We start from the raw sequence: 20,927 nt of genomic DNA, 5'->3' as shown, positions 1-20,927 counted from the left end.
TTGCCTTCAGGACGTGCTGAAGCAACTTCAGGCTGTCTTGAGAGCACTTCTATTCTCTCCCCAGCATCTTGAGTCTTCTGCCGAGTGAATGCTTTCTACTGTGGAGCAGTGAGATTTCTAATAGAAAAAATCAGTTTGGTGGTTAAGAGCAGTAGGAGCAGCAGCTTGTGTGCCCAGAAACTCTTGACCTTTTGAGACAGTCAGCTCTGAAATTAAACCTCCCATTTCGTTTGCTTGAGCAGTGACAAAGTTGTCTGAAAATTTTTCTAATGTATGCTGCCTGAAGCTGGCTATGAGCTAGTATGGTAGACATCTTCATTTCTCTCTCCTAAATGGTATAATTATTTGCTGAACCATTCAGCATTCAGTATATTTTGGTATCTTGTAAGCTCTCAGTGCTTGTTTTCAGGTTAGAAACTCATTTAAAATTCTTCTTATTTTTACTAGTATTTAAATAACTGCTTGCTGATAGCTGCTCTGTTTTGTCAGTATTGTCTAAACTTAATACAGAGAGTAAATGCAGTCCTCTTTCATTTTTAGGGCCTAAAGTTGTTGAGCTGGTAGTAGTTGAACTCCCTGGATAACAGCAGGGCGAAGTTACTTGTAGCCCTATGGTTGGCTCAAAAATATCAAAAAGAATATAAGACTTTTCTGTCTTGAGACTGCATGGATGTGACTGGTTCATTGAAGTACATAAAGGGTGACTACAGCTCCAGACTCCTCCTTTCAGAGAACAGCTTTGCATTTTTTTGGGGCCCAGGTAGTCAGTGCCCTAACAATGCAAGCGTACAAACTGTAAGAAAGCTAGTAGTTCTCTCCAGAAGCTACTAGCCATAAGGGTTTCAGGAAATAAAAACATCACTTCTTACGTTCTGTTTTCCAAGTAGCTCCAGGACAGATGCCTGGCTTTCATAGCCTGAGAACTTCTTACCTATTTGTCAGGTCTGGCAGATAAGGGAACTGTGTCACGCCCAAGCAATGGAAATTATCCTTAAATCTTACTGCTTTAGGCAACTCTTCTCCTAGACAAGTGAACGTCTTTCACATTCTAGGCAGTGTGTAACCAACTACTTGTCTGCTTCATCCCTGCAGTCATAGGTATCACTACCCAGTGTACATCTGTCCCATTAAAAGATCCAGCCAATGCTTTGCTGCTCTAAATCATAGGGCGATATCCAGATATGAATGTCTGTACCAAACAAATACAGGCTGTAAAATGTATATTGGGCCAGCAGGAGGTAACGATGTTCTGCAAGCAGGCAAACGTGCTGCTGGCAGTACATTAGATGGCAAGTTCATTTTGTAGGAGCGGAGTGCCAAAAGCTGTTCTTCAGGGTGGGCTTGAAGAGATGAGCCTATTCCAAGTCAGAAAGAGCAACTCTTCCAGCTGAGTGATTTGAACTACAGGGAGGATAATAGATACCCTTTGTTGTTACGTTCCTGGGGATACAATGTGTAGGTAACTCCTAGTTTGACTTTCTGAAAGTGTATGCAGCCATGTTTATCTGTTGTTCTCAGAATTAGTTGAAAACTTTGTTCCTCCTTCCTTATCCACCCTGAAATACAATGGATTATATGTATATGTACACATAAGGGGAAAGGGAGGGAGAATCTGCCGACAAAGGAATTTCTAAACTCCATCTTAAGCTTTTCCTGTGCAAAAAGCGCAATCAGTCAAGACTGGGCAAAAGTTCATGCTAACGCAAACAAGATGCTGAACTTGGATGCAGAATGTTGCGTATGACAGCCGTCTTTTCACCACATGCAGGCAAACAGTGAATCAGCAGTGCCTAGATAACAAATGACAGCAATATCTTGGGTCTCTAAAACTGCATGTCGTGCAGTAAGATTTATGACTGAGGATGTCTCTGTGCTTTAAGGCTAGTTCCAGGGTACAAAAAAACAACCAACACCCTACCCCACACCAAAACCAGAAAAGCAATCCCTCTCTTTCGGGTTTGTAGTGTTGTAAAGGTGAATGCTTGCCATGTAAACCCTTCTTGGAACAGCAAAATTCTGTGAACGGGAGCTTGAGGCAGTCCATATTCAGAGAACTTTTTGTTTCGTATGCAGAATGTGTGTGTATTTGCCTGCATCCCTGTGCTACCTCTATCTCTTGAGGTGCTGGCTTTGTTCTGTTTATAATTTGAGTAAGATGGCTGTAGCTGGTTGAAAAGCCTTTTTCTGCTAGCTTGGAATCAGTTTTGTATTGCCTGGGATGCAGGGAGGAGGCAAAGTTAAATAGAATGTTGCAAAATGTTTTTCCAAGCTGCAACAGTGAATGCCTTATCTTAATGCTCTGCAACATTTGTTGCACTGATGGAACAAAAAAATCCTTCCACGGCTATGGTAAATTAGTAACAGAGAAAGATACCTTCTTACCTGTGACTGGCTGCTTTGGGTGTTTTCCTTTCTTTTCTTTCCCTCTTCTAAAGGAGGGAAAGAGGTCCCTTGTCACTGTTCCTCCCTGGCCCATGTCTTGGGCAGATCCTTGTATACCAACCTGATAATGATGTTCAGTCTCTGCTGTTCTAACTCCACTTCCTAAGTCAGTTCAGTTTCTTTAAGTCTTCTCATGCTCTTCTGGGAACCTTTTGTCTTAATATGTAACACTTTCAGCAGTGCTGAGTGTTTAACTGAGCACTTCACATTAAGGGCATGTTGAGAATCATAGAATCATTGAGGTTGGAAAAGACAACTAGGATCATCTGGTCCAGTTGTCACCCATCCCCATTGTGCCCGCTAACCGTGTCCCTCAGTGCTACATCCACGTGAGTCTTCAACGCCTCCAGGGATAGTGACTCCTCTACCTCTCTGGGCAACTTGTGCCAGTGCATCACCACTCTGAGAGTAATTTTTTCCAAATATCCCACCCTGTTTCCATGTTGATGAGGCCGTGTGTTTTGTTTCTTCTCTCCCACCTCAAAGGCTGAACGAAGCTGCCAGGAGTTCCAGTAATAGTGCTGGAGTTGGCCCAGGGGCATCTTCTGCTGCCAACAAGCTGGAAATCCTGGAGGAGAAGGAGATCTTCCTCTTCTGGAGGAGGAAAGTGGAGCAGTGCAAGGTGAGAACATCACTGGCTCTCCTCTTTGGGGGTCCTGCTTTGTCATGCATGCGTTACTTCTTATTTGTCGTGATGTGAATGTCTACCCAGCTCTGTTTTATTCTTCTCACCTCACTGAGAGGCTGCCCTGTAGCTGATGATTTTTGGCATACAGGCGCTGGTTGTGTGCCCTGTTGACCTCCCGTCCTGAGCTGACAGAGGATGTCTGAGTTTCTGGCTGGCAAGCCATGTTTTGATGCTGAAAGGTGATAGTCGATTTACTTTTTGTTCTATGTAAGTAGGAATGTAGGGAACCTAATGGAACCAAGTGTTTGTATAGGATTGGGTTCTTGGGCTCAAAGGATGGCATTGGCTGGGCTGTAACCCTCTATGTGCTTATACACAGTGTAGGGAAGACACACCTGTAATAAACCCTATAGTTTGTTCTTGACAGGAATGTTTTAATGTTGCTGTTTGGTTCTCTTGATCTTTAGGATTTCTCAGTCTGTGTCAAAACAACAGTGCTCAATTAATCTATGCACTTCTTATTTGGATTGTTTATATCTGCCTGAGATTAATTGCTTTTAAAAATATTTTTAAAAATAAAACTTTGCATGACACTCTAAAATTGAACAGTGTATTATATGATAAATAATGGTAAATATTTGCATTTTCATATAAATATTATTGATAATGTTTTGATATTTCTGTGATGAATAATTTTTTGTGAGATGTTGTAGAACCACATACATAGTAAAGAGTTAATAAAGATTTATCTGCTTTTTTTTTCTTGCAAATTTTTCTGTTGGAAAAATAAAAAAAGGTAAATATCCAGATTGCATTCCAGCACTGTCTAGTAGCAGGCAGGAGGATTTCCACTTCAGTGCTGCACTTCATTAAAGAGTTGTAAACAGGAATGCTGCAAAAGTATACTGTGGGCATGTGAAGAGATTTCTAATAACCTCAAGACTGGCTTCCAAATGATCTTATTAATTCTGTGGGTAATCCGGGAAAAATCAGTAGGGTTTCTTTGACTTTTGCCCTCTGAGGCTGCAGTTTTTACAGCTTGGAGTAACTATTACTAACAATAGCTCTTGAAGTGTAATTTTAAAAACCCCAGGAAATGTGTTCCTGTTTTTCTTTCTGATGCAGTTACAACTGACAGCTCCGCTTCTTTAGCCCCTAACTCAGTGTGCCCCTGGTCCTGGAAACCTATTTGGAATGCTGTAATGAAGTTTTTCACTTACCTGAAGTACATCAGATAAAACACATGGGCATGGTTTGCGGTGGAGACTTAAGTGTGCAGGCAGCTGCTGCTCGTGAGTCACACTCTGCCCTGTGCGAAGAAGGGAAGGACCTTGCTCGGCCCCTGGGAACTTGATGATTCCAGTTCTTCAGTGCTGGGAAGGTTTCTGTTCCAACTGCCAACTCATTTGTGATTAAAGTAACTAATCCAGGACCAGGCTGCTCTCTTTTCTAGCTGCTAGGGATGATTAAAACATCCGTAGAAAATCAGAACCCAGTCTGACATGCTATAGTAACATATGGAATAACAGTGCTACTGCACCTTTTCTTGAGAACGCGTTCTTCTTTTATCTGTGTTGAAGCTTTCTTCTTTTCTATATATCACACAGAGAATTTTCAGTATCATTAAAATAAAAACTTCAAGAGTGATGCAAAGAGCATCGCTCTTGGTGATTCCAGTTCTTCAGTACTGGGAAGCTTTCTGTTGCAATCAAATTTCCAGTTGCCGTTCTCCTTGTGCAACCCATTTCAGAAGGGCTTCGTCCTGCCTGGGAATAGGATCCCTCTTCCCAGGTGCTTCTTGTCCTGTCCTGTTTCGACTCAGCTCTCAGAAGCTGACCTCTTGCAGTCTAGTCAGGAGAGAACAAGATTCTAGAGCCTATCAGATGCTAACTGCTTTGAAAGGCTTGTCTTGGCCTGGTTTCTGGATGTTCCTTCTTATAGTTAGCAGTTCTGTATATATTATATCTAAACATGTCTCATTTTAAGAGTGATCATTACAATGCAAATTAACCTTGGCTGTTCTTAGCTGCTCTGAGAACTGTTATTAAGTTTAGGCAAGACATACTGCATGGTAAGGTACACAAGTATTACAAGTGTCTTTCTTTGTTGTGTATTCACATAACCAGTTCTATTACAGTTTTCCAGTTTTGCTGGCTGCGTTATCTGTCTGCTTTTAATTCACATTTGGTTAAAGTATGCCCTTCTACTCTAGATAAATGAAGAAGCACATTATTTGACTCAACAAAGTTTTAAAAAATTGTATCTAGTACTATTTAGTCTGTGGTAACTATTTCATTTTTTGCTTAGCGTTACTGATTTTGTGGTTATTTTTTCTATTAAGAAGCAGATTTTTTTAATCTGGATAGTTAGAATAAGAAAACCTGCTTGCTTTCTTGTTTTCATGAACTAGATAAATTGAGAGTTTGTATTTGATTTTCTTCTAATTTCCCTCCATATGTCTGTCCTTGTCTTTCAGTCTCTGAAGGAAAGTAATGTCTATTTCTGTTTTCAAGTGAAGGCAAAATCAGCCGGTGCATTTCATGCTTATAGCCCAGTCCTGGGCTGTAGGAAACATCACTTTTGTACTTAAGGCATCGCTGTTGATGACATTTTGCTTTATTCTTTCTGCTTCTCACCTCTTCCAATTAGAAGAGTGTAAAGTCAACCTGGTTTAAAAAAAAAAAAAAAAAGTTTCTTAAATACTGCTAGGAAACACGTTAATGTATGTGAGAAGTATTCCCAAATGGTATGGTTACTGACATACAAAACCAGTAAGCCAACGTGGCTTACTGGTTTTCAGTATTTCCTTTCAAAATGATAGGAGCTTTGGTGATGAATGGCTAGCATTTTTTTCAGTGATCTTTTGACAATTTAAAGTAACTGACTGGTTTGATCAAAATTGGTAAAGTGTAGTTGTATTGTAACTTGCTGAATAATGTAACCAATTGAAAAAGAATCATTTCAAAATGATTTTAAAGTAGATCTGGGAGGAAAAAAAATAATCTGTATACTGACTTCTTTGAATATTAGTTTCTCTCCAATCTCTAACAAAATTTTATTTCAACATCTAGTTGTTTCCTTGTACGAGGATAGATAGCTTTCAAATAATTCTAACCTAATCTGGAAAAGCAAAGATGTGCCTCATAAATGAGCTTTATGATGCCTGACATTTCAGTGCTGTGGAAGATGCAATTGCAATGCAGTACGCTGCAATGATGAAAAGGCAAAACTGGTTAATGGAATCCGCAGAACCCGGCTGCCTGCAGAAGCTTTAGTTGCAGGTTAAAGCTGTCCTGCACATCTAAACTTCTTGCAGTGACAGATAGTGTTTATGCAGAGAGGTATTTGAAGACTGCCTACAGGACAGATCCAGAGAGTTCTCCTTCCTTATCTAGAGACTGCTTGCTGCTTTTAGAAATCAATCTTCAGAGTTTCTACTTAGAAGACTTCGTAATTAGGAAAAGCCAGGAGCGAAGGACATAAACACAGAAAGGGAAGGTGAGAGAGAAAAAACAAAGGGAAGTATAAATGAAAGAGATGCTGCCATGCCTGAAGTGGGAATAGAGATGGTTACTGTTAGAGAGGCAGAGCTGTGTGAAGTGGACTTGGTGGTAACAACTCTATCTTAAGTATTTTTTTCATGTTTTACAGAAATTGACTTTTTTTCAGATTTATTTTGCTCCATTAAGGTGACTCTGCTTGCTTCCCTCTGTTCTGCCTTGGCCATGCATGCTCCTCCCAGCACAAAGCACGCAGCCAGCAGCAGTGCTTGGAGCTGGATGGTGAGGAATTGCACCTCTCTGCTCTGCGGAAGACTTCTGCTCTTTCTCAGTTTGATTATATTCCTCTGTCAATTATTGCATATGGATTCTTAGGGAATTCTAGGGTCTATGGTGACCTCATTTATTTTCTTATCCCACAAGCTTTCAGCATCTGTAAGGGAGGGGGGAATCAAACTTTATCCGTGGAACAAATGCACAAAGAAATGTTCACTATGAGAAGGAAGAGGCTTGACGTGCAAAGGTTTTCTTTCTAGTTAAAGTGCAACTTGACAATTCTCGAATAAAGGATGCTATAATATATTGATACTTCACAGCTTCAGTTAAGACTCATGCGATGACTGTAGCAGGCTTTCATTAGTCTCCTTTATGTTACATTGCAACAGGAGGAATAAATGCCTTAGCAACAGACTGCTGTGAAGTTAGGAGAAGGTAATTCAGTGCTTACAAAAGAAGAAAAGGAAAACTGATTTTTGTCTCCGGTTACTCCACAGCACCCTTTGTTTAAATCTTGTTTAGTTTTTACTGTAGTTTGTCAAATCTAGCACTGAACAGAAGCTTTCATCAATAAATGGGATGTGGAACATGTATCTTGTAGATGGCTGCACTGAATGCTTGGGGTGTTGCACAGACAGCTGCCTGCCTGTGCTGGTGGCAGTGGCAAAGCTGCTAGTGCAGACTCCAGAGCACTTGTTAGCCATGAAACTGAAACTTTGTTTTCCTTTTCCATGTTGTTCAATCCTTGCTTTTCGTTTCTACCCTTGTTGAGTTTTTTGTTTGTTTTGGGAGTGTGTGTGAAGCTTTTACTTCTACTGAATCTTTCACTGTAACAGTTTAATGTTTTTGGAGATAAATTGAAATGGCACATACAGTAAAACAACTTTTCAACAGCTTAGTGCTAAGTGCTTCCAGATATAGATGCAACTGACTTGCATCTACTCTTCATGAAAAAATGTAAATCTTCATTTCTCTAAGGAATGTTTATTAATGCCTTCAGTGTTTATCATTGTATATGAGGAAAGTGTACATAATCCCTCTGTGTTAGAAAGAGCCTTCAATTGAAATTTATTAAGGAGTAGTTTACCCTGTCATGAACAAAGTGTCCTCTAAATCCAATTCCCTCTCATGAAAGCGTGAGAATTTCTCCGCTACTTGTGGTCTGTGCAAATCATCTGCACTACAAAAGGGACATGTCTCCTTCCATTTTAGGAATCTGGGAAGGGTAAATATTTAAAGTGCTGGCATAACAATAGCAGAAGTAGAAGGAAATTAAAGCTTGGGATCCAGTGCTGAGATGCATTTGGCTTAAATTGTGGGTGGAACAAAGAGAAGCTTTTCAGTAAATTGGTTAAAGGTTATGATTTTCATTTTTGGATTAAGGAATAAGCAGAACTGTTCTATGTAGAATAGACCACACAATTTCCCAGGCAAGAAATCTATTTTGAAAGGGTGGCTGCCTTAGTTCTTAGTCAGATTTTTTTTTTTTTTTTTTGCTTTTCCATCAGTGGTGTGTGTTGTTGATTAGTTACTCTATGATGATCACAGAAACTAATACTTCGCTGAGTTAAGGGCAGTATGGTAAATGAACAAGTCATTTTATGGACAACAACTGCTGGTATGAGATCTTCATGAATATCAAGCTTAGAAGATGTTGGGTGAAATAAATGAAGCAGAATGAAATCAAGATGATGCTGTAGAAATTCTAAGAGTTTATTATATAAACTCTTGTTTTTTAAGTTACAAAGCCTTTTGCACCCTCAAAGATTTTTGTTGAATCCTAGAGAATTTCTAGCATCTGTTACTTGCAGCAGCTGTTAGATATTGAGCAAAAAGATTCATCTGTCCTCAGAGTAGAAAGAAAAATGTATTCTTTATCTTGATAAATTCAGTTCAGGTTGAGTAATTCTTTAGATATTAAAAACAATTTTCCTGGTATATTTCACTTATCTTTGGAAGACTTTTGGCACAGTGTTCAAGAAACTGAATGTGCGTGTTGTAAGGGACGAAGTCTGCTTCTGCCAAAATTTGCCGTGTGACTTATGAGCCTGTATAAAGACCTTTGCAGTAATTTCAGCTGATATTTGGCTCGTGATTTTGCGAGACAACTCCAAATAATCCTTTGACTTAATTTTGAACTGTTATATTTTTCAGAAAGAGACTGTACAGAGTTGGCTGGAGAAAGGTAGCTGTACTTTTGCAAAGATTTTGAATGTTCTGAAACTTGTTTTTTTTGTCTTTGTTTCTGTTAGGCAATCTGATTTAGAAGTTAAAGTGAAAGAATACTAGATATCTGTATAGAAAGGAAAAGGGTTTGGATGACAACTGCCCACAGGTGAGACAGCCTGCTCAGTAGCCTTCTCTGATGCCTCCTGCCTCTTAGCTCTCACTCAGAGTGCTCTAAGTGGTACGTACGGTGCATCAGAAGAAGCAGCGTTCCAGTTACTTCTCCTGGAAGACTGTCAGACTTTACCATCGTGCTTTAATATTTTTTTTGTTACTCTTAATATAATTTTGATTTTTACAGTTTCCAGATGGTAGGTAATTCATTGCAGCCGCTGATGGAGTTTGTTGAGTTTCAGATCACCTCATGGCTTGAAGACTAGCTGAAGTTTCCCTTCAGATTTAGGTGACTTTTGTTGCAAAGGAAGCTAGATCCACAGAATGTGAATTATAGTGAAATATTTGTAGTAGACTAATTTAAACTACTGTAGGAATTAGAGTTTTCTTTTGAGTTTCTCAGCATCTTAGATACCTACTTATGATTTTTTTTTTTTAGTTTCATTTGTGGGAATGACATACACTTTACTATTTCAGTACCTGTCCTCCCTTGCCTGAATCTTACTGAATTTAGAGTAAATTCTACAAAGTGGAACATCTCAAAGAAATTCTTATTTCAGTAAGACCATTTGTTCAACTTGGAGGTCTGAAGAGCTAAGCGTGGTGCCAGGAGGTAGATGAATAATGTGATGTTCTTTGCCACAACGATATGGAATCTGGCACAGCAGAGGAGGCCGTTTGCCCACACTTTAGAAGCCATGCACAAAAGGCAATACTGAATCTCAGAGCTGATTATTAAAGCAATTTTTCAGCCTTTTGCATTGCTGTCTCTTACTGGGTATTTGTTGTTACTGCACGAGATGTATTTGTTGTTAAAACAAACTCTGAAAATCTTGAGCAAAAAAAAGAGGAAATCAGAAAAGCAACTATAAACTGAATTTAGACCATGAAATCTGCACTCTGTGTTTGTTTGGTTTTGTAATTACAAGTTGATAGCAGCTTACTTCATGGTCAGGAATATATGACAACAGTTGAATTTTGGTAATCTTTCCAGGGATCTTGTGATCAGGGTCAGTGGGATTCAGATACCTTTGTATGATAGCTTTTTAGAGGTAAATAAGTAAAACAGGTCGTAACAGCACACTTCAAATTTACGTAAGGCATGTGGAACTGTAGAACTTCTGTAGGTCAGTTCTAACAAAGGTTGTCACAGTTGTGACAGCAAGATGGCATGCGTTTTGAGGTGAGGTTTACCATGACCTTTTTGGAGAGTGTTACTTTTTTTCCCCTGGTAATTCAACAACATGACTTTACCAGCCAGTTCCTTATGTGCCAATGGAATTAAAGGAAGTCATTTTATCCTACTTAAAAATGGGGACTTCAAAATGCTTTTAGCTAGTGTCATTGCTTCTCAGGTTCTCGGTCAAGTCTGACAAGATCCACCAGAGTTTGAGGGGACAACAGGGACAAAGGTGCTCATTACACGGGGATTGAAGAGGACTGGGGAGTTTCCTTCTGAGGGATTTCAAACTTGGATTTCTGACCAAGTAGTAGAGACTTAACTTCTTAGCTTTGCCTGGATTGGGAACGGGGACATTCTTTGTGCAATTAGGAGTGCAGATTTTACAGGTCCAGGGTGAGGAAGAGTGTGAGCAAGAGAAATGGGGCTTTTTAATCCAATGTTGAGATCACTTACCTGGGAAGGAGGAAACACAGGCTGTACTTCAAGGATTGTGTATGTGTTTTACATGAAACAGTGCAGAGTTTATGAGCAGTCTTGGAAGCATAAGCAGAACTAAGCAGGGCCTGTAAAGTGATGGACCGAACAATTTCTGTCCAAGGTGCTTCGTAAATAATTGTGCAAAGATTTAGAATGATGCTAATAAACAGAATTGTCATGGTTTTGTGATTTTCGGTTATTGGTATTCCACATCATAACATCATGTAGTGGACATACCTAGTTCTCAGAAGAGAAGGACTACTACAGTCCCCACGGTACTTTGCTCCTTTGTTACCATTTTCCAGCCGGAGGGAAAAGATAGAAGCTCGCAGTATAAAAACTTGCAGATCACGAGACCTCGTCCCTTTTTCCGCCGTCTCTCGTCTTGGCAGCACCTCGCTCTCCAGCCGTCTTATTGTCGGTAGTAGAGTAAGGCCTACCTTGATTTTGGGACATTCTCTCTCTCTGTATTGGATTTATCAGCTTAAATTGTAATTATATTGTATTATAGTGTGTTGTTTTGCATTCCGATATCTTATTTAGTAAATTAGTTTGTTTCTCCTCAGATTGTTGCCACTGTTCTTTGCTCTCAGGGCCATCTCCCTACCCTTTTCCCCTTTCCCCTTTTCCCGGGACGTGGGCCCTTGGGTCCCCCGTCCCCTTTGTCACGGAATCGGGCCTAACGCCCGTAAACCGTTGACAAGAATGAAGCTAAAATTTTGTACATGCCGTTTCTTGGCTTTTTTCCCTCCAGATTCTTGATATTTATACAGTTTCTTCATTTCATAGTGAAGAACTTTGCATAGTGAAAGTCACTTCTGTTTTAAGTGCATGATCAAGCTACAGTTTGTGTACTTGTTAGAAATTATTCTTGATCTGTTCTAGTTTTAAGAGAGGAATGAGCATACTGAAAATCAGTACCAGTTCTGTATCCACAGATGTGGACGTAAAATGTTGAGGTAATAGCGGTGCGTGCCAGCACTTGTGTATTTCTGAGTTTATAACTTTGAAGAGAGGAAAATGAAAAAGTATTGTAGCATAATTAGAGTGTTAAAACAGGTTCTTGTGTTTACCTCTAATTTTGATAGTTTAAAAAACGTATTTGTTATTAGCTAAATTTACAATGGCAGTTTTAGGTTTCTAGGAAGCTCTAGTGACCTCTCTAAAGAGGTAATTCAGTGAACCTGTCACTAATAATTTCACTCTGCAGCTAATAGTAACGGGTTTAATCCAGAAATTATGAGCTGGGCCCCCTTTCCCTGAGGGAAGTATTTCTTTCCATCTTAAATATAAGGCGGGGGGAACATAGTAACTTTAACAGGACCTAGCTTTTCTTTTGTTTTTGAAGGGTAGGGGGCTTTTTAAATACTGTACGGCACAGAATTTTTCTTGAATTACCTCCATCTGAAGTCTCACTAGTGCCATATTTTTACCCATACCATTTTAATGGAACACAGCTTTGCTTGCTGTTGCTTTCTCATGTTTACCTGCTCTTGCAAATGAGCTCATGACTGCTGCAATCTTTTAGAACTCTGTGAACAAGAACCCTGACTGTGTTAATCGTGCTCTGATAGCCTGAAGAGCACTGATGCTTCTGACTGGTGTTCCGATAGCCATGCTAGTAGATAATAATGCAGCAATTGTGAGGAAAATGATATTAAAATAATTATGTTGTTGGATTGTTGCAAAGCGAGAAACACGGGAATAACTCCTTCAGTGGCCTTACAAATTGTAACTGTTTTTAGTATTGACTTTGAATGTTAATAATTTAGTCACCTCTATCTTGTCCTAATGAAAGAAATTCCTGTGTGTAGGGGCTGGAACTTTAGTCTGTGAGCATCTGAAACACAGCCCTTTGGCTTGTTTTGTGAGAATTCAAAAGTAGCTCAGCGGTAGCTTTTCTTATAGAAAATTTCAACCAGTAGTTGTGCCTCTTGCTTATGCTTAGCCCTCCTATTTGCAGTTGTACTGTTTAGTTTACTAAATGCGTTTTCTTGGGCAAAAATTAAGTTTTAGCGAAATTTATCATCTAACACTTTATTTTACTGAATACGTTATAACGTACGTGCTACGTACATATATACTTCTGAATGGACTTCAGTCATCAAAGCCACTGAAAGAAGCAGGTGCCACTGAAAGAAATAACCACTGTTTGTTCTTGCCTGATACGGTCACCATCCTTACACCAGCAAATATGCTTGTGCAGGTATGCAGTGAGTTGTATTTGGGAAACTTACTGGGATTAGAACTAATCTGTGAGTAGGAAATGTGGGAGGGTGACATAGCATGTTAGCTTAGAAAATGGTCACCTAGCATTCAAATCCCTTGTCCAGTAACCTGGCATTCCAGGCTCCTTTCTCCTCCTCCTTCCCTGTCCCTGGGAATGTATGGTTTGCCCTCACTCCTTGCTTAGTAGCTGAGGAACTTAAGGTCACCTGTTGTCATTCTCCATACACAAATACTGCTGGTCCTGTCCTACATCTCATGCTTGGCCACACTTCAAAGCTGGGAAGAGCACCGGTGGGTATTTTCTAACACTTAGGAATGACTTTATACATGTCTGAGTGCTATGAGCAGATCCCCATGATGCTTTTAATTCACAGTGAGAAAAAGTGTAGTTGATATGGCATGCAGATATGAAGAACAAATCCTCTGAAATTGATTGGGATGTTTTTCTTGATTTTATTTTCTTTCTATCTTAGTCTCTCTCTAATGTGAAGTCTTTAGGAAAGTGTGGTGGTTTTTTTTTTTTTCACTATTTGAGTAGGAATTTACACTTAGTGCATTTGGGTGAACTATTAAAAAAAAAAAAACAAAAAAAAACTTGGTTCACTTTTCTCAGTTTGTCAAAATCCCTGGTAGATTTTTATGCCCTTTTCAAAACAACTTTTGTATAATGTGCAAGGATGAATATCTTCTGGCAAATGGATTGACCTTCCTGTTGCTGCTCATCAGCTCATGGTGGCTGACTGGGCCCTGAGTCCTTGCTGAGAAGGTCAGTACCTGACGTGTATGTTGGTCAGATGAAATTAGTATCTGGGTGATGACTGTTAAATGCTCTAGACTAAACAAGACTGTTCTGTTAAGTAAGATCTTAAATTGTAAAAGAAAATTCAGGTTTTACCACTTCAAGACTGGCTATAAAGATTCAATAGCTGAGTAATAAACAGATCTGTTACCTTTAATATTAGCAGTGCCTGTGCCCTGAAACAGGTACATGGTCCAGTTAAGTGAACTGGAAGGGAGAGAGCTGCAAAAGGACCAAACTTCTCATAGCCATGAAACTGCTTTGCAGCTGCTGCCATGAGGCTGCCAGAAGTCTTCAGTAGCTTGTGTCTGTCTGTCTGGTATGGAGGTGGGTTGGGGGTTGGGAAGGGCACTTTGTACAACTGTACTACTGCTGGCATATACCCAGTCACTCTGGTTTGCCAGGATATATAACAAGCTCTCCACAGTTTTACTCTGTAATGACCAAAAGTTATTGGTCTTCTCATAATTCCCATACCCTCATTTCTTGTGCCCAAGACCAAGCTCACTCCTGCTGCTTCAGTGTCCTGCAGTATGTCATGATCCTCAGATCCCAGCTATGCAAAGAAACTGTACTCATAAATACATTTCAGCAGCTAATCCTCTTCAGATTCCTTAATTCTTATGCGAAGAGAGTTAATCTGATACAGTTCATCTAAGAAGTAGAGCCTAGTCTTGTTCGGTTGAGTCTCCTAGAAACAGAGTGTTTAATACATATAAAATGGGTAGCATGTTGTAATTAGAAAAAGCAATATATTCTAACTGAATTGGTGACATACCTCGTAGACACTGTAGTAGAAGTAATCCAAGTCTGATCTTGAATTTGATCTTTAAATAGCTATCCAACAGTACTTACTTGAATGTAAATCTCACAAGCTATCACTGGGTTTGAAAAGCCTGCAAGTACAACATCTCAGAAAACTGTTCCATACTGGACATCTTCAGTGCAAAAATTGTATGTTAAATGGGCCGCATGCAGAGATCTAATATTTCTTGGTTTATTTCTTACTAATACAATCAAAATGCAATTGTTATACGCCCTCTGCTTTTCCAAAGGTTTTTTAGATTTCAGAACTGATTAACTGCAGTTTTCTTCTGACGAGAATATAGCTCAGAACTGTGGCTCCAGAGGATCAAGTTTTTAAGATAAATCTCAATATCCTTAGGCATAATCTAAAAGGAATAGATAGCTTTAGGAAAAAAAGTTGAGAAATGTTACGTGGATGTTTCACAGTTTAGACTTGTCTCGAGTTTTTCAACTTAGAAGAGCAAATCAGACAGACATGTCTCAAACTCACTTCAGTGAGCAGCTTTGGAACTGATGGGACTTACGTGTGGTAGACAGTCACTGGAGTTCAGCCTAAACAGTGTGAAATCAGAGAGTCCCAGAGAAATCTGACATCTCCTTCTAAAGGTATGAAGGCTGATGCTGTGAAGTCTGGTTCCTCAAGTATCTGAAAGTAGGAGAAGTTCCCAGGCTCACATCTGTTTGCTGAGAGACAGTGAGAAAAGATTGACTTCACATTGCCTGAGTTGTGTTAGGGTAACCCTCCGAAAAGCGAGCGGTCTAGTGAGCAAACATTGAGTTTGTGCTCAAATAACATTTTCTCTTTCCTTGTCTGTCAGGCCTTCATTAGTGTGTCAGTAAAGCTCACATCAAATAAAACCTTCTCTATGGACTCTAGCAGTGTTTACTCAAAACACTCAAATCTTTCTTTTTTCCTGGAGGAAAAAACGTCAGTGCTTATTTCACTTTCCTAATGAGGAGTGGTGAAGGTGTGATGGAGGTTGTGCACAGAAGGAGAGCAGGAGCTTTTTCATGCATTGTTTGAAGGTTTAGGCTGTTACTTTTTGAAAATCCTTCAGAAAAAATCAATAATTAAAAAGTGGTAGATGCTTTTTCTTGTTTTTACTAAGCCAAGGAACAGCATATAGTTTGAAGGCTGAAATTTCAATAGGTAGGAGTATTTCAGAATAACCTAAATTTGCTCTTAATGAATAAATGCCTTTCTGTTTTCTTTAACTGAGATGAAATAACAAAATGAATAATTTTAATATCTGAGTGTTTGGATTAGCAACACTTCTGCAGTTGCAATAAATATTAATATTACATTTTCAGTTTCCCTGAAATTTAAGCGCGAAACTATTGTCCCCAAGTTTAAAAGCAAGTGAGAAAGTCACTTTTTCCCTTTTTTTTTTCCAGTTAAAATAAAAATAGCTGTAGCTACATTTTATAGACTACTGCTGTATGGATTCTTCTAAATGATGGGAAAAATGTAGAGCTCCATTGTTTCTTTGATTGTAGGGAAGCTAGTCTTAACATAGTAACTACTGTAACAGTGTTGGTAAAGTGTATTTCTCCCCTCATTTGAGAAAACATACTGCAGTAGGAATTTTCACCATATCATCAGGATGGTGCTTGTAATTTAAATACTGGTGTTGTCTGAGTGATGGAATTATTGCTGCTTTTTATGTCACTTGTTTATTTTATGTTCAGGTAAAGCATTCTGTTAGTTTTTCCCTCTGTGTTTGGTCTGGACTATTTTACAAGTGACATTCTACATGCATGCGCTCACATAAGGTACACTGAGGTGTACTTAGTTCACAGTGGAAAAGGTACACCTGTGAGAAAGGAATGTGAATGAGAAAATGTAACTGTGCAAACATGTTTATGCAGCTGCATTTTAATGTAGCTTATTATTGGAGCTCTCTGTTTGCCGGGTGAAACTGTTACAACTGAAGACAAGCTACTAAAAATTTCTCCAAGACGTTGTGAGCCAAAGATGAATCAAAAATTATACATGCTCAATTCTGCTTCCAGATTTGCTTGTACTTTTAACCAAGCTGTCTTCATATTAGTGTCTGAAAACTTTCAGATGTTGGTCACACTTGCTCATGAACTTTCCATATTAGAGCAGTTTTGCAGATTATTGAATGTTTGTTTTTTTTTTAAAGATTTTGGTCTTCACTGAAAAATGGTTTAAGTCATGTTAGTGTTTCCATTCTGTAAATAGGTTGAACAAGATAGTCTTGCATTTCATAAAACTCAACCTTAACATGCAATAGTTTGTGATAAAACCCAGGATCTCAGTGAAAAACAGTTAAAGAAATACTGCAGTGAGTCATTTTTCAGTTGGGAAAAGAAGACTGCAACATGTCACTATCGTACTTTGAGAACATTTGAAAAAAAAAAATCATTCAAAATAGTTTAGAATCCTACTTTATTTGTCTGTGGTATCATTGGCCTGACTTTTTAATTACACAAGGGACTGAGAGGATATTGTTCTAGACACTTTATGGACAATGAAAGTTGCTCTTTGCCCCCAGAAATTGGTGTGCCTTTACCTTTGTGAGGTCACATCATCTGAAATAACACAGGTTCAACTTCCAGCATATTAAAAGAAAGTTGATCTGTCACATAAAATGTAGTGTGCAAATTTCCCAATTACAAGTCAGGAGCTCTTTGTTTATTTGGTGAAAGGAGAGGAATCCCCCAGAACACCACCAAAAGAAACCCCAAACCAAATCCACCAACAAAGAGAGCAGGAATAGCAACAGTGTCTAACAGTTCTGCATTACTAATGCTGGTGAAGACTGCTTTGCAGAGTTCAAGATTTTTCAGTGTCTACATTTGCTTCATCCTTGGCTTTTCTTAAGGGTCATAAATTATGAAAGATCCTGTGATGAAGTCTGGATGAGTGGAAACTGGAGAAGGACAGCCAATTTACTTCATTCACGTAATCCATTGATCAGGCAATATTTCATTTTCATGGGACTAGCAGTCAGGTGTGACTCTCAGTACTTAAGGCTTCATCTAGGGACATGATGATACTTAATCCATTTTGCTTATATTGCAACCTATATTTATGGCAAAATTTGTCTCCTTTACCCCCTTGGGGGAAGAAAAAAAAGTATACAACAATGCCAGTGTAAGATGATGTAAGTTCTTACATTTAGTACCTTGTGTTTCAGCCACTTGTTTTCTTCAGCCTGCATCTCCAGTAGGGAAATCCACACATGTAAGTACATTTTTCACTCTGGGGGCTTTTCTTATTCTTTTAAAATATTCTCTTCTGTCTGTGGCTGGTTAACGCAGATTGTGAATTAGCTCCATTGTCTGTTCTGAGGCTCTAGAGTGCCAATTTTGAGTTTCCATCACAGGAACAATGCTTGATAAATATAGCTTCAGTTTAGGTCTAAAGCCATTGAATCACATCTGTATGGCTGCAGCCTCGGATAAATCAATTTGTCTTTACCACATATTTCTAGGCCCAGGGCCACTTGAGAGCACAGTGTAGACACTCAGTTCTCTCTGCAAAATTGTATGGTGTGACAGGACTAGAGCTGAATTAGGTCTGATAACCTGATGGATCAAGTTGATTCAGTCTGATTAACTCCTCAATGCTGCGCTCCCTGGCATCTGGAAAATCCCAGTGTGTACCTCTGAATACTGTAGCATCTGAGTTGCAATAACCAATATCATGTCCAAGAGAGAAAGTTTTGTAGATGAATAGGAATTGTAATAAAAATTCAGTGTAGATGTAATAAAATACTTGCAGAGCATATGTGCCACATACAGTCCTTGTGACACCTTTTTAACCTCTAATTAGCTCTGTATTTCTATTCCATAATCCCTTATTCTCTCCAATTTATTAGCAATTCAGCAGAATTTCTGCTGTGCCTGAGCTGTCCTCTGTCTGGCCTTCAAGGATTGCAAAACCTCTGAGATTATTATTATTTTTTTTTCCCTGAGCGCTTGCATAGTGCTTTAGCATCAATTTGTCCCCAGAGCACCCAGAAAGAGCCACCAGCTCTCCTATTAAAGTTTAACATTGTTGATGTCCTTCAGCCTCTCCTGAATATGTCTCTGAAAGATACTGCTGTGACAGTAAGCATCTGTGATTAATGTCATATTAAGCTCAGAGGCATGCGAAGGCATCCAGCCAAGAGAAGGGGATTGTGCTTGCTGGCATTGCCTGTTGTCTTCAGAACAGGATGATGATCAAGTCTGCAAGCCCTTTGTACCTTGTTTGAATAGAGGAGTAATCAAACTTTGTACCCCATAACACAGTGTGTCAGCCGTACTTGTACATACAATTCATTTTAGGCTTATCTTTTTATATACATGGGTCACTCTGGAAGTAATGCCTGAAATTTATTTACATGAAAACAGCAACAAAGAGCACAATAACACTATTTCATAGAGCAAATTCTCAGGTACAAGGTACCATTTTTTCAACATAGTAAGCAATGTTAGCAATGCATTTGCTCCAGTGATACACAAGAGCCTGCATGTTGTGTCAATTTCTTCTCCTGGGTTGCTAGCAGTAGGATGACAGGGAATGGCCTCAAGTAGAGTCAGGGGAGGTTCAGGTTCGGTATTAGGAAAAACTTCTCAGAGGAAGTGGTGAGGCACTGGCACAGGCTGCCTGGGGAGGCAGTGGAGTCGCTGTCCCTGGAGTTGTTCCAGAAATGTGCAGATGTGGTACTAAGCAACATGGTTTAGTGGGTGACATTGGTAGTAGGTGGATGATTGGACTAGATGATCTTAGAGGTCTTTTCCAATCTTAATGATTCTATGAAACTATAATTCAGTTGAATCTTGAATATGGTGCTCCTCATAACAGTATTTTTTTTTTTTTTTTTTAGTTCTAGGAACTATCTTACTATTTTCACTGCATGTTTTATATTGATGTTAAGCATATGATGAAAAATGTTATTTTACAACTAGTGTTTTTGTTTGTTTCTAAAGAAACAAACTGGTCCTTATGATGAATTATTATGATGATTTGCCAGTTCTTCTAAGTTTAAGGGATTCTTTCTTTGATCAGAACACGCAAAGTACTTCTGTTTGCCAGAATAGCCCTTCTGTTATCAAAGGCTTGACGTTCTGATCACTAATTATCATTTTCAGATTTTATGGATTACTTAATACTCAATATAATGTAACAAACAAATTTTCTTTTGTTTTTTTCTTCCGTGCACAGCGAAGCTTTGAGAGTTTACTGTATTTGGCAGAAGTTGTTGCTTGTCAAATGTTGTGATAGACCCATAGATTGGAACTCCTTGGTGAATTGGGGAATATGGTATTGACTTAAAGCAAGGCTGAGTCAGTAGTGCAGACATCCTGCAGATTCTATGTGTGTATGCGTTTCCAGGTGGTAGATAGCATAGTGTTACTCATTTATCTTGTCTAGGTTTGCACAGATCAAATCTGACATCTTCAATCTGTCTTTAATCGTTCTAAATGCTTCCATCCTTTTCCACCTTCCCCAGTTTTCCTGTTCCTGTGCTCCACATTGTGCAGAGCTCTGTTTTATCTCCTAACTGTTCATTTAGAAATGATGAAGTCAGTGTTTGATGTCACGGGAGATGAGCAGTGGGATATGTAGCAATGTAAAAAGCTGAATGTACTATAGAAGTGGATGCTGCAGTGGACATCAGACAGTCAAGGCTTTGTGGGGACAGTATGTGGGAAAAAGTTTCTTCTTGCAGTCGCTCACAGTGCTGAGCTTGTCTTTCAGACACTGTAAAGCCAATAATTGAATAGGTCTGTAACTCAAAAATATGATACAGTATTTAAATCTAATTTGCACAGGAAATGTTTTATTAGCATAACCTATGAACATAGATTATGTCTTCCCTTTACTATCATCCTTGGGGAGCAAAGTACCTGCTGTTGATAAGTCAAGATATAGTAACTCTGTTTTGTGCAGTGCATATAATACTGAGAGCTTTAGTAGTTTGTAATCCTTTTGGTCTTCATAGTGCTCTTCCTCCCAGATATCAAAGCGGTGAGAAAACATTAACAGGCCTTGAGATGGTTAGCAAGTAGATGTGGTACAGTATCAGCAGTGAACTGATATGCAGCAATATTTGCGTAATTAAGAACTTCATTAGTAAATAGTTTTGCAAAAGATATGTTGAGTTCTGTGGTTTTGAAAAAATAGCTTTGAGGTTATTGTTGTGACACTTCTAAGCATTTATTCTGTATTTTGTATATTCAGAAAGTAAATACCATACTATGGTCCTCCTTCTATTTTGTCTTGTGGTG

At 39.0% G+C, this 20,927-nt stretch overlaps 1 protein-coding gene across 4 annotated transcripts in view; it reads left to right on the top strand.

Moving 5' to 3' along the window:
• Positions 1-20,927, top strand: part of DISP1 (dispatched RND transporter family member 1) — an 87,331-nt gene that overhangs the window by 25,369 nt on the left and 41,035 nt on the right. For 2 of the 4 annotated variants that reach the window (XM_021390543.1, XM_021390538.1), the window contains exon 2: positions 2,929-3,064. The exons of the other annotated variants lie outside the window; for them this stretch is intronic. The gene's annotated coding sequence lies outside the window, so the exon portion shown is untranslated. The remainder of the gene's footprint in view (positions 1-2,928; positions 3,065-20,927) is intronic. 4 annotated transcript variants of the gene reach the window in all.

This window comes from Numida meleagris, chromosome 3 (assembly GCF_002078875.1).
Source record: "Numida meleagris isolate 19003 breed g44 Domestic line chromosome 3, NumMel1.0, whole genome shotgun sequence".
NCBI lineage: Eukaryota > Metazoa > Chordata > Aves > Galliformes > Numididae > Numida > Numida meleagris.
Note: the sequence above shows the minus strand (reverse complement) of the source record. Positions and strands in the feature narration are given on the sequence as shown.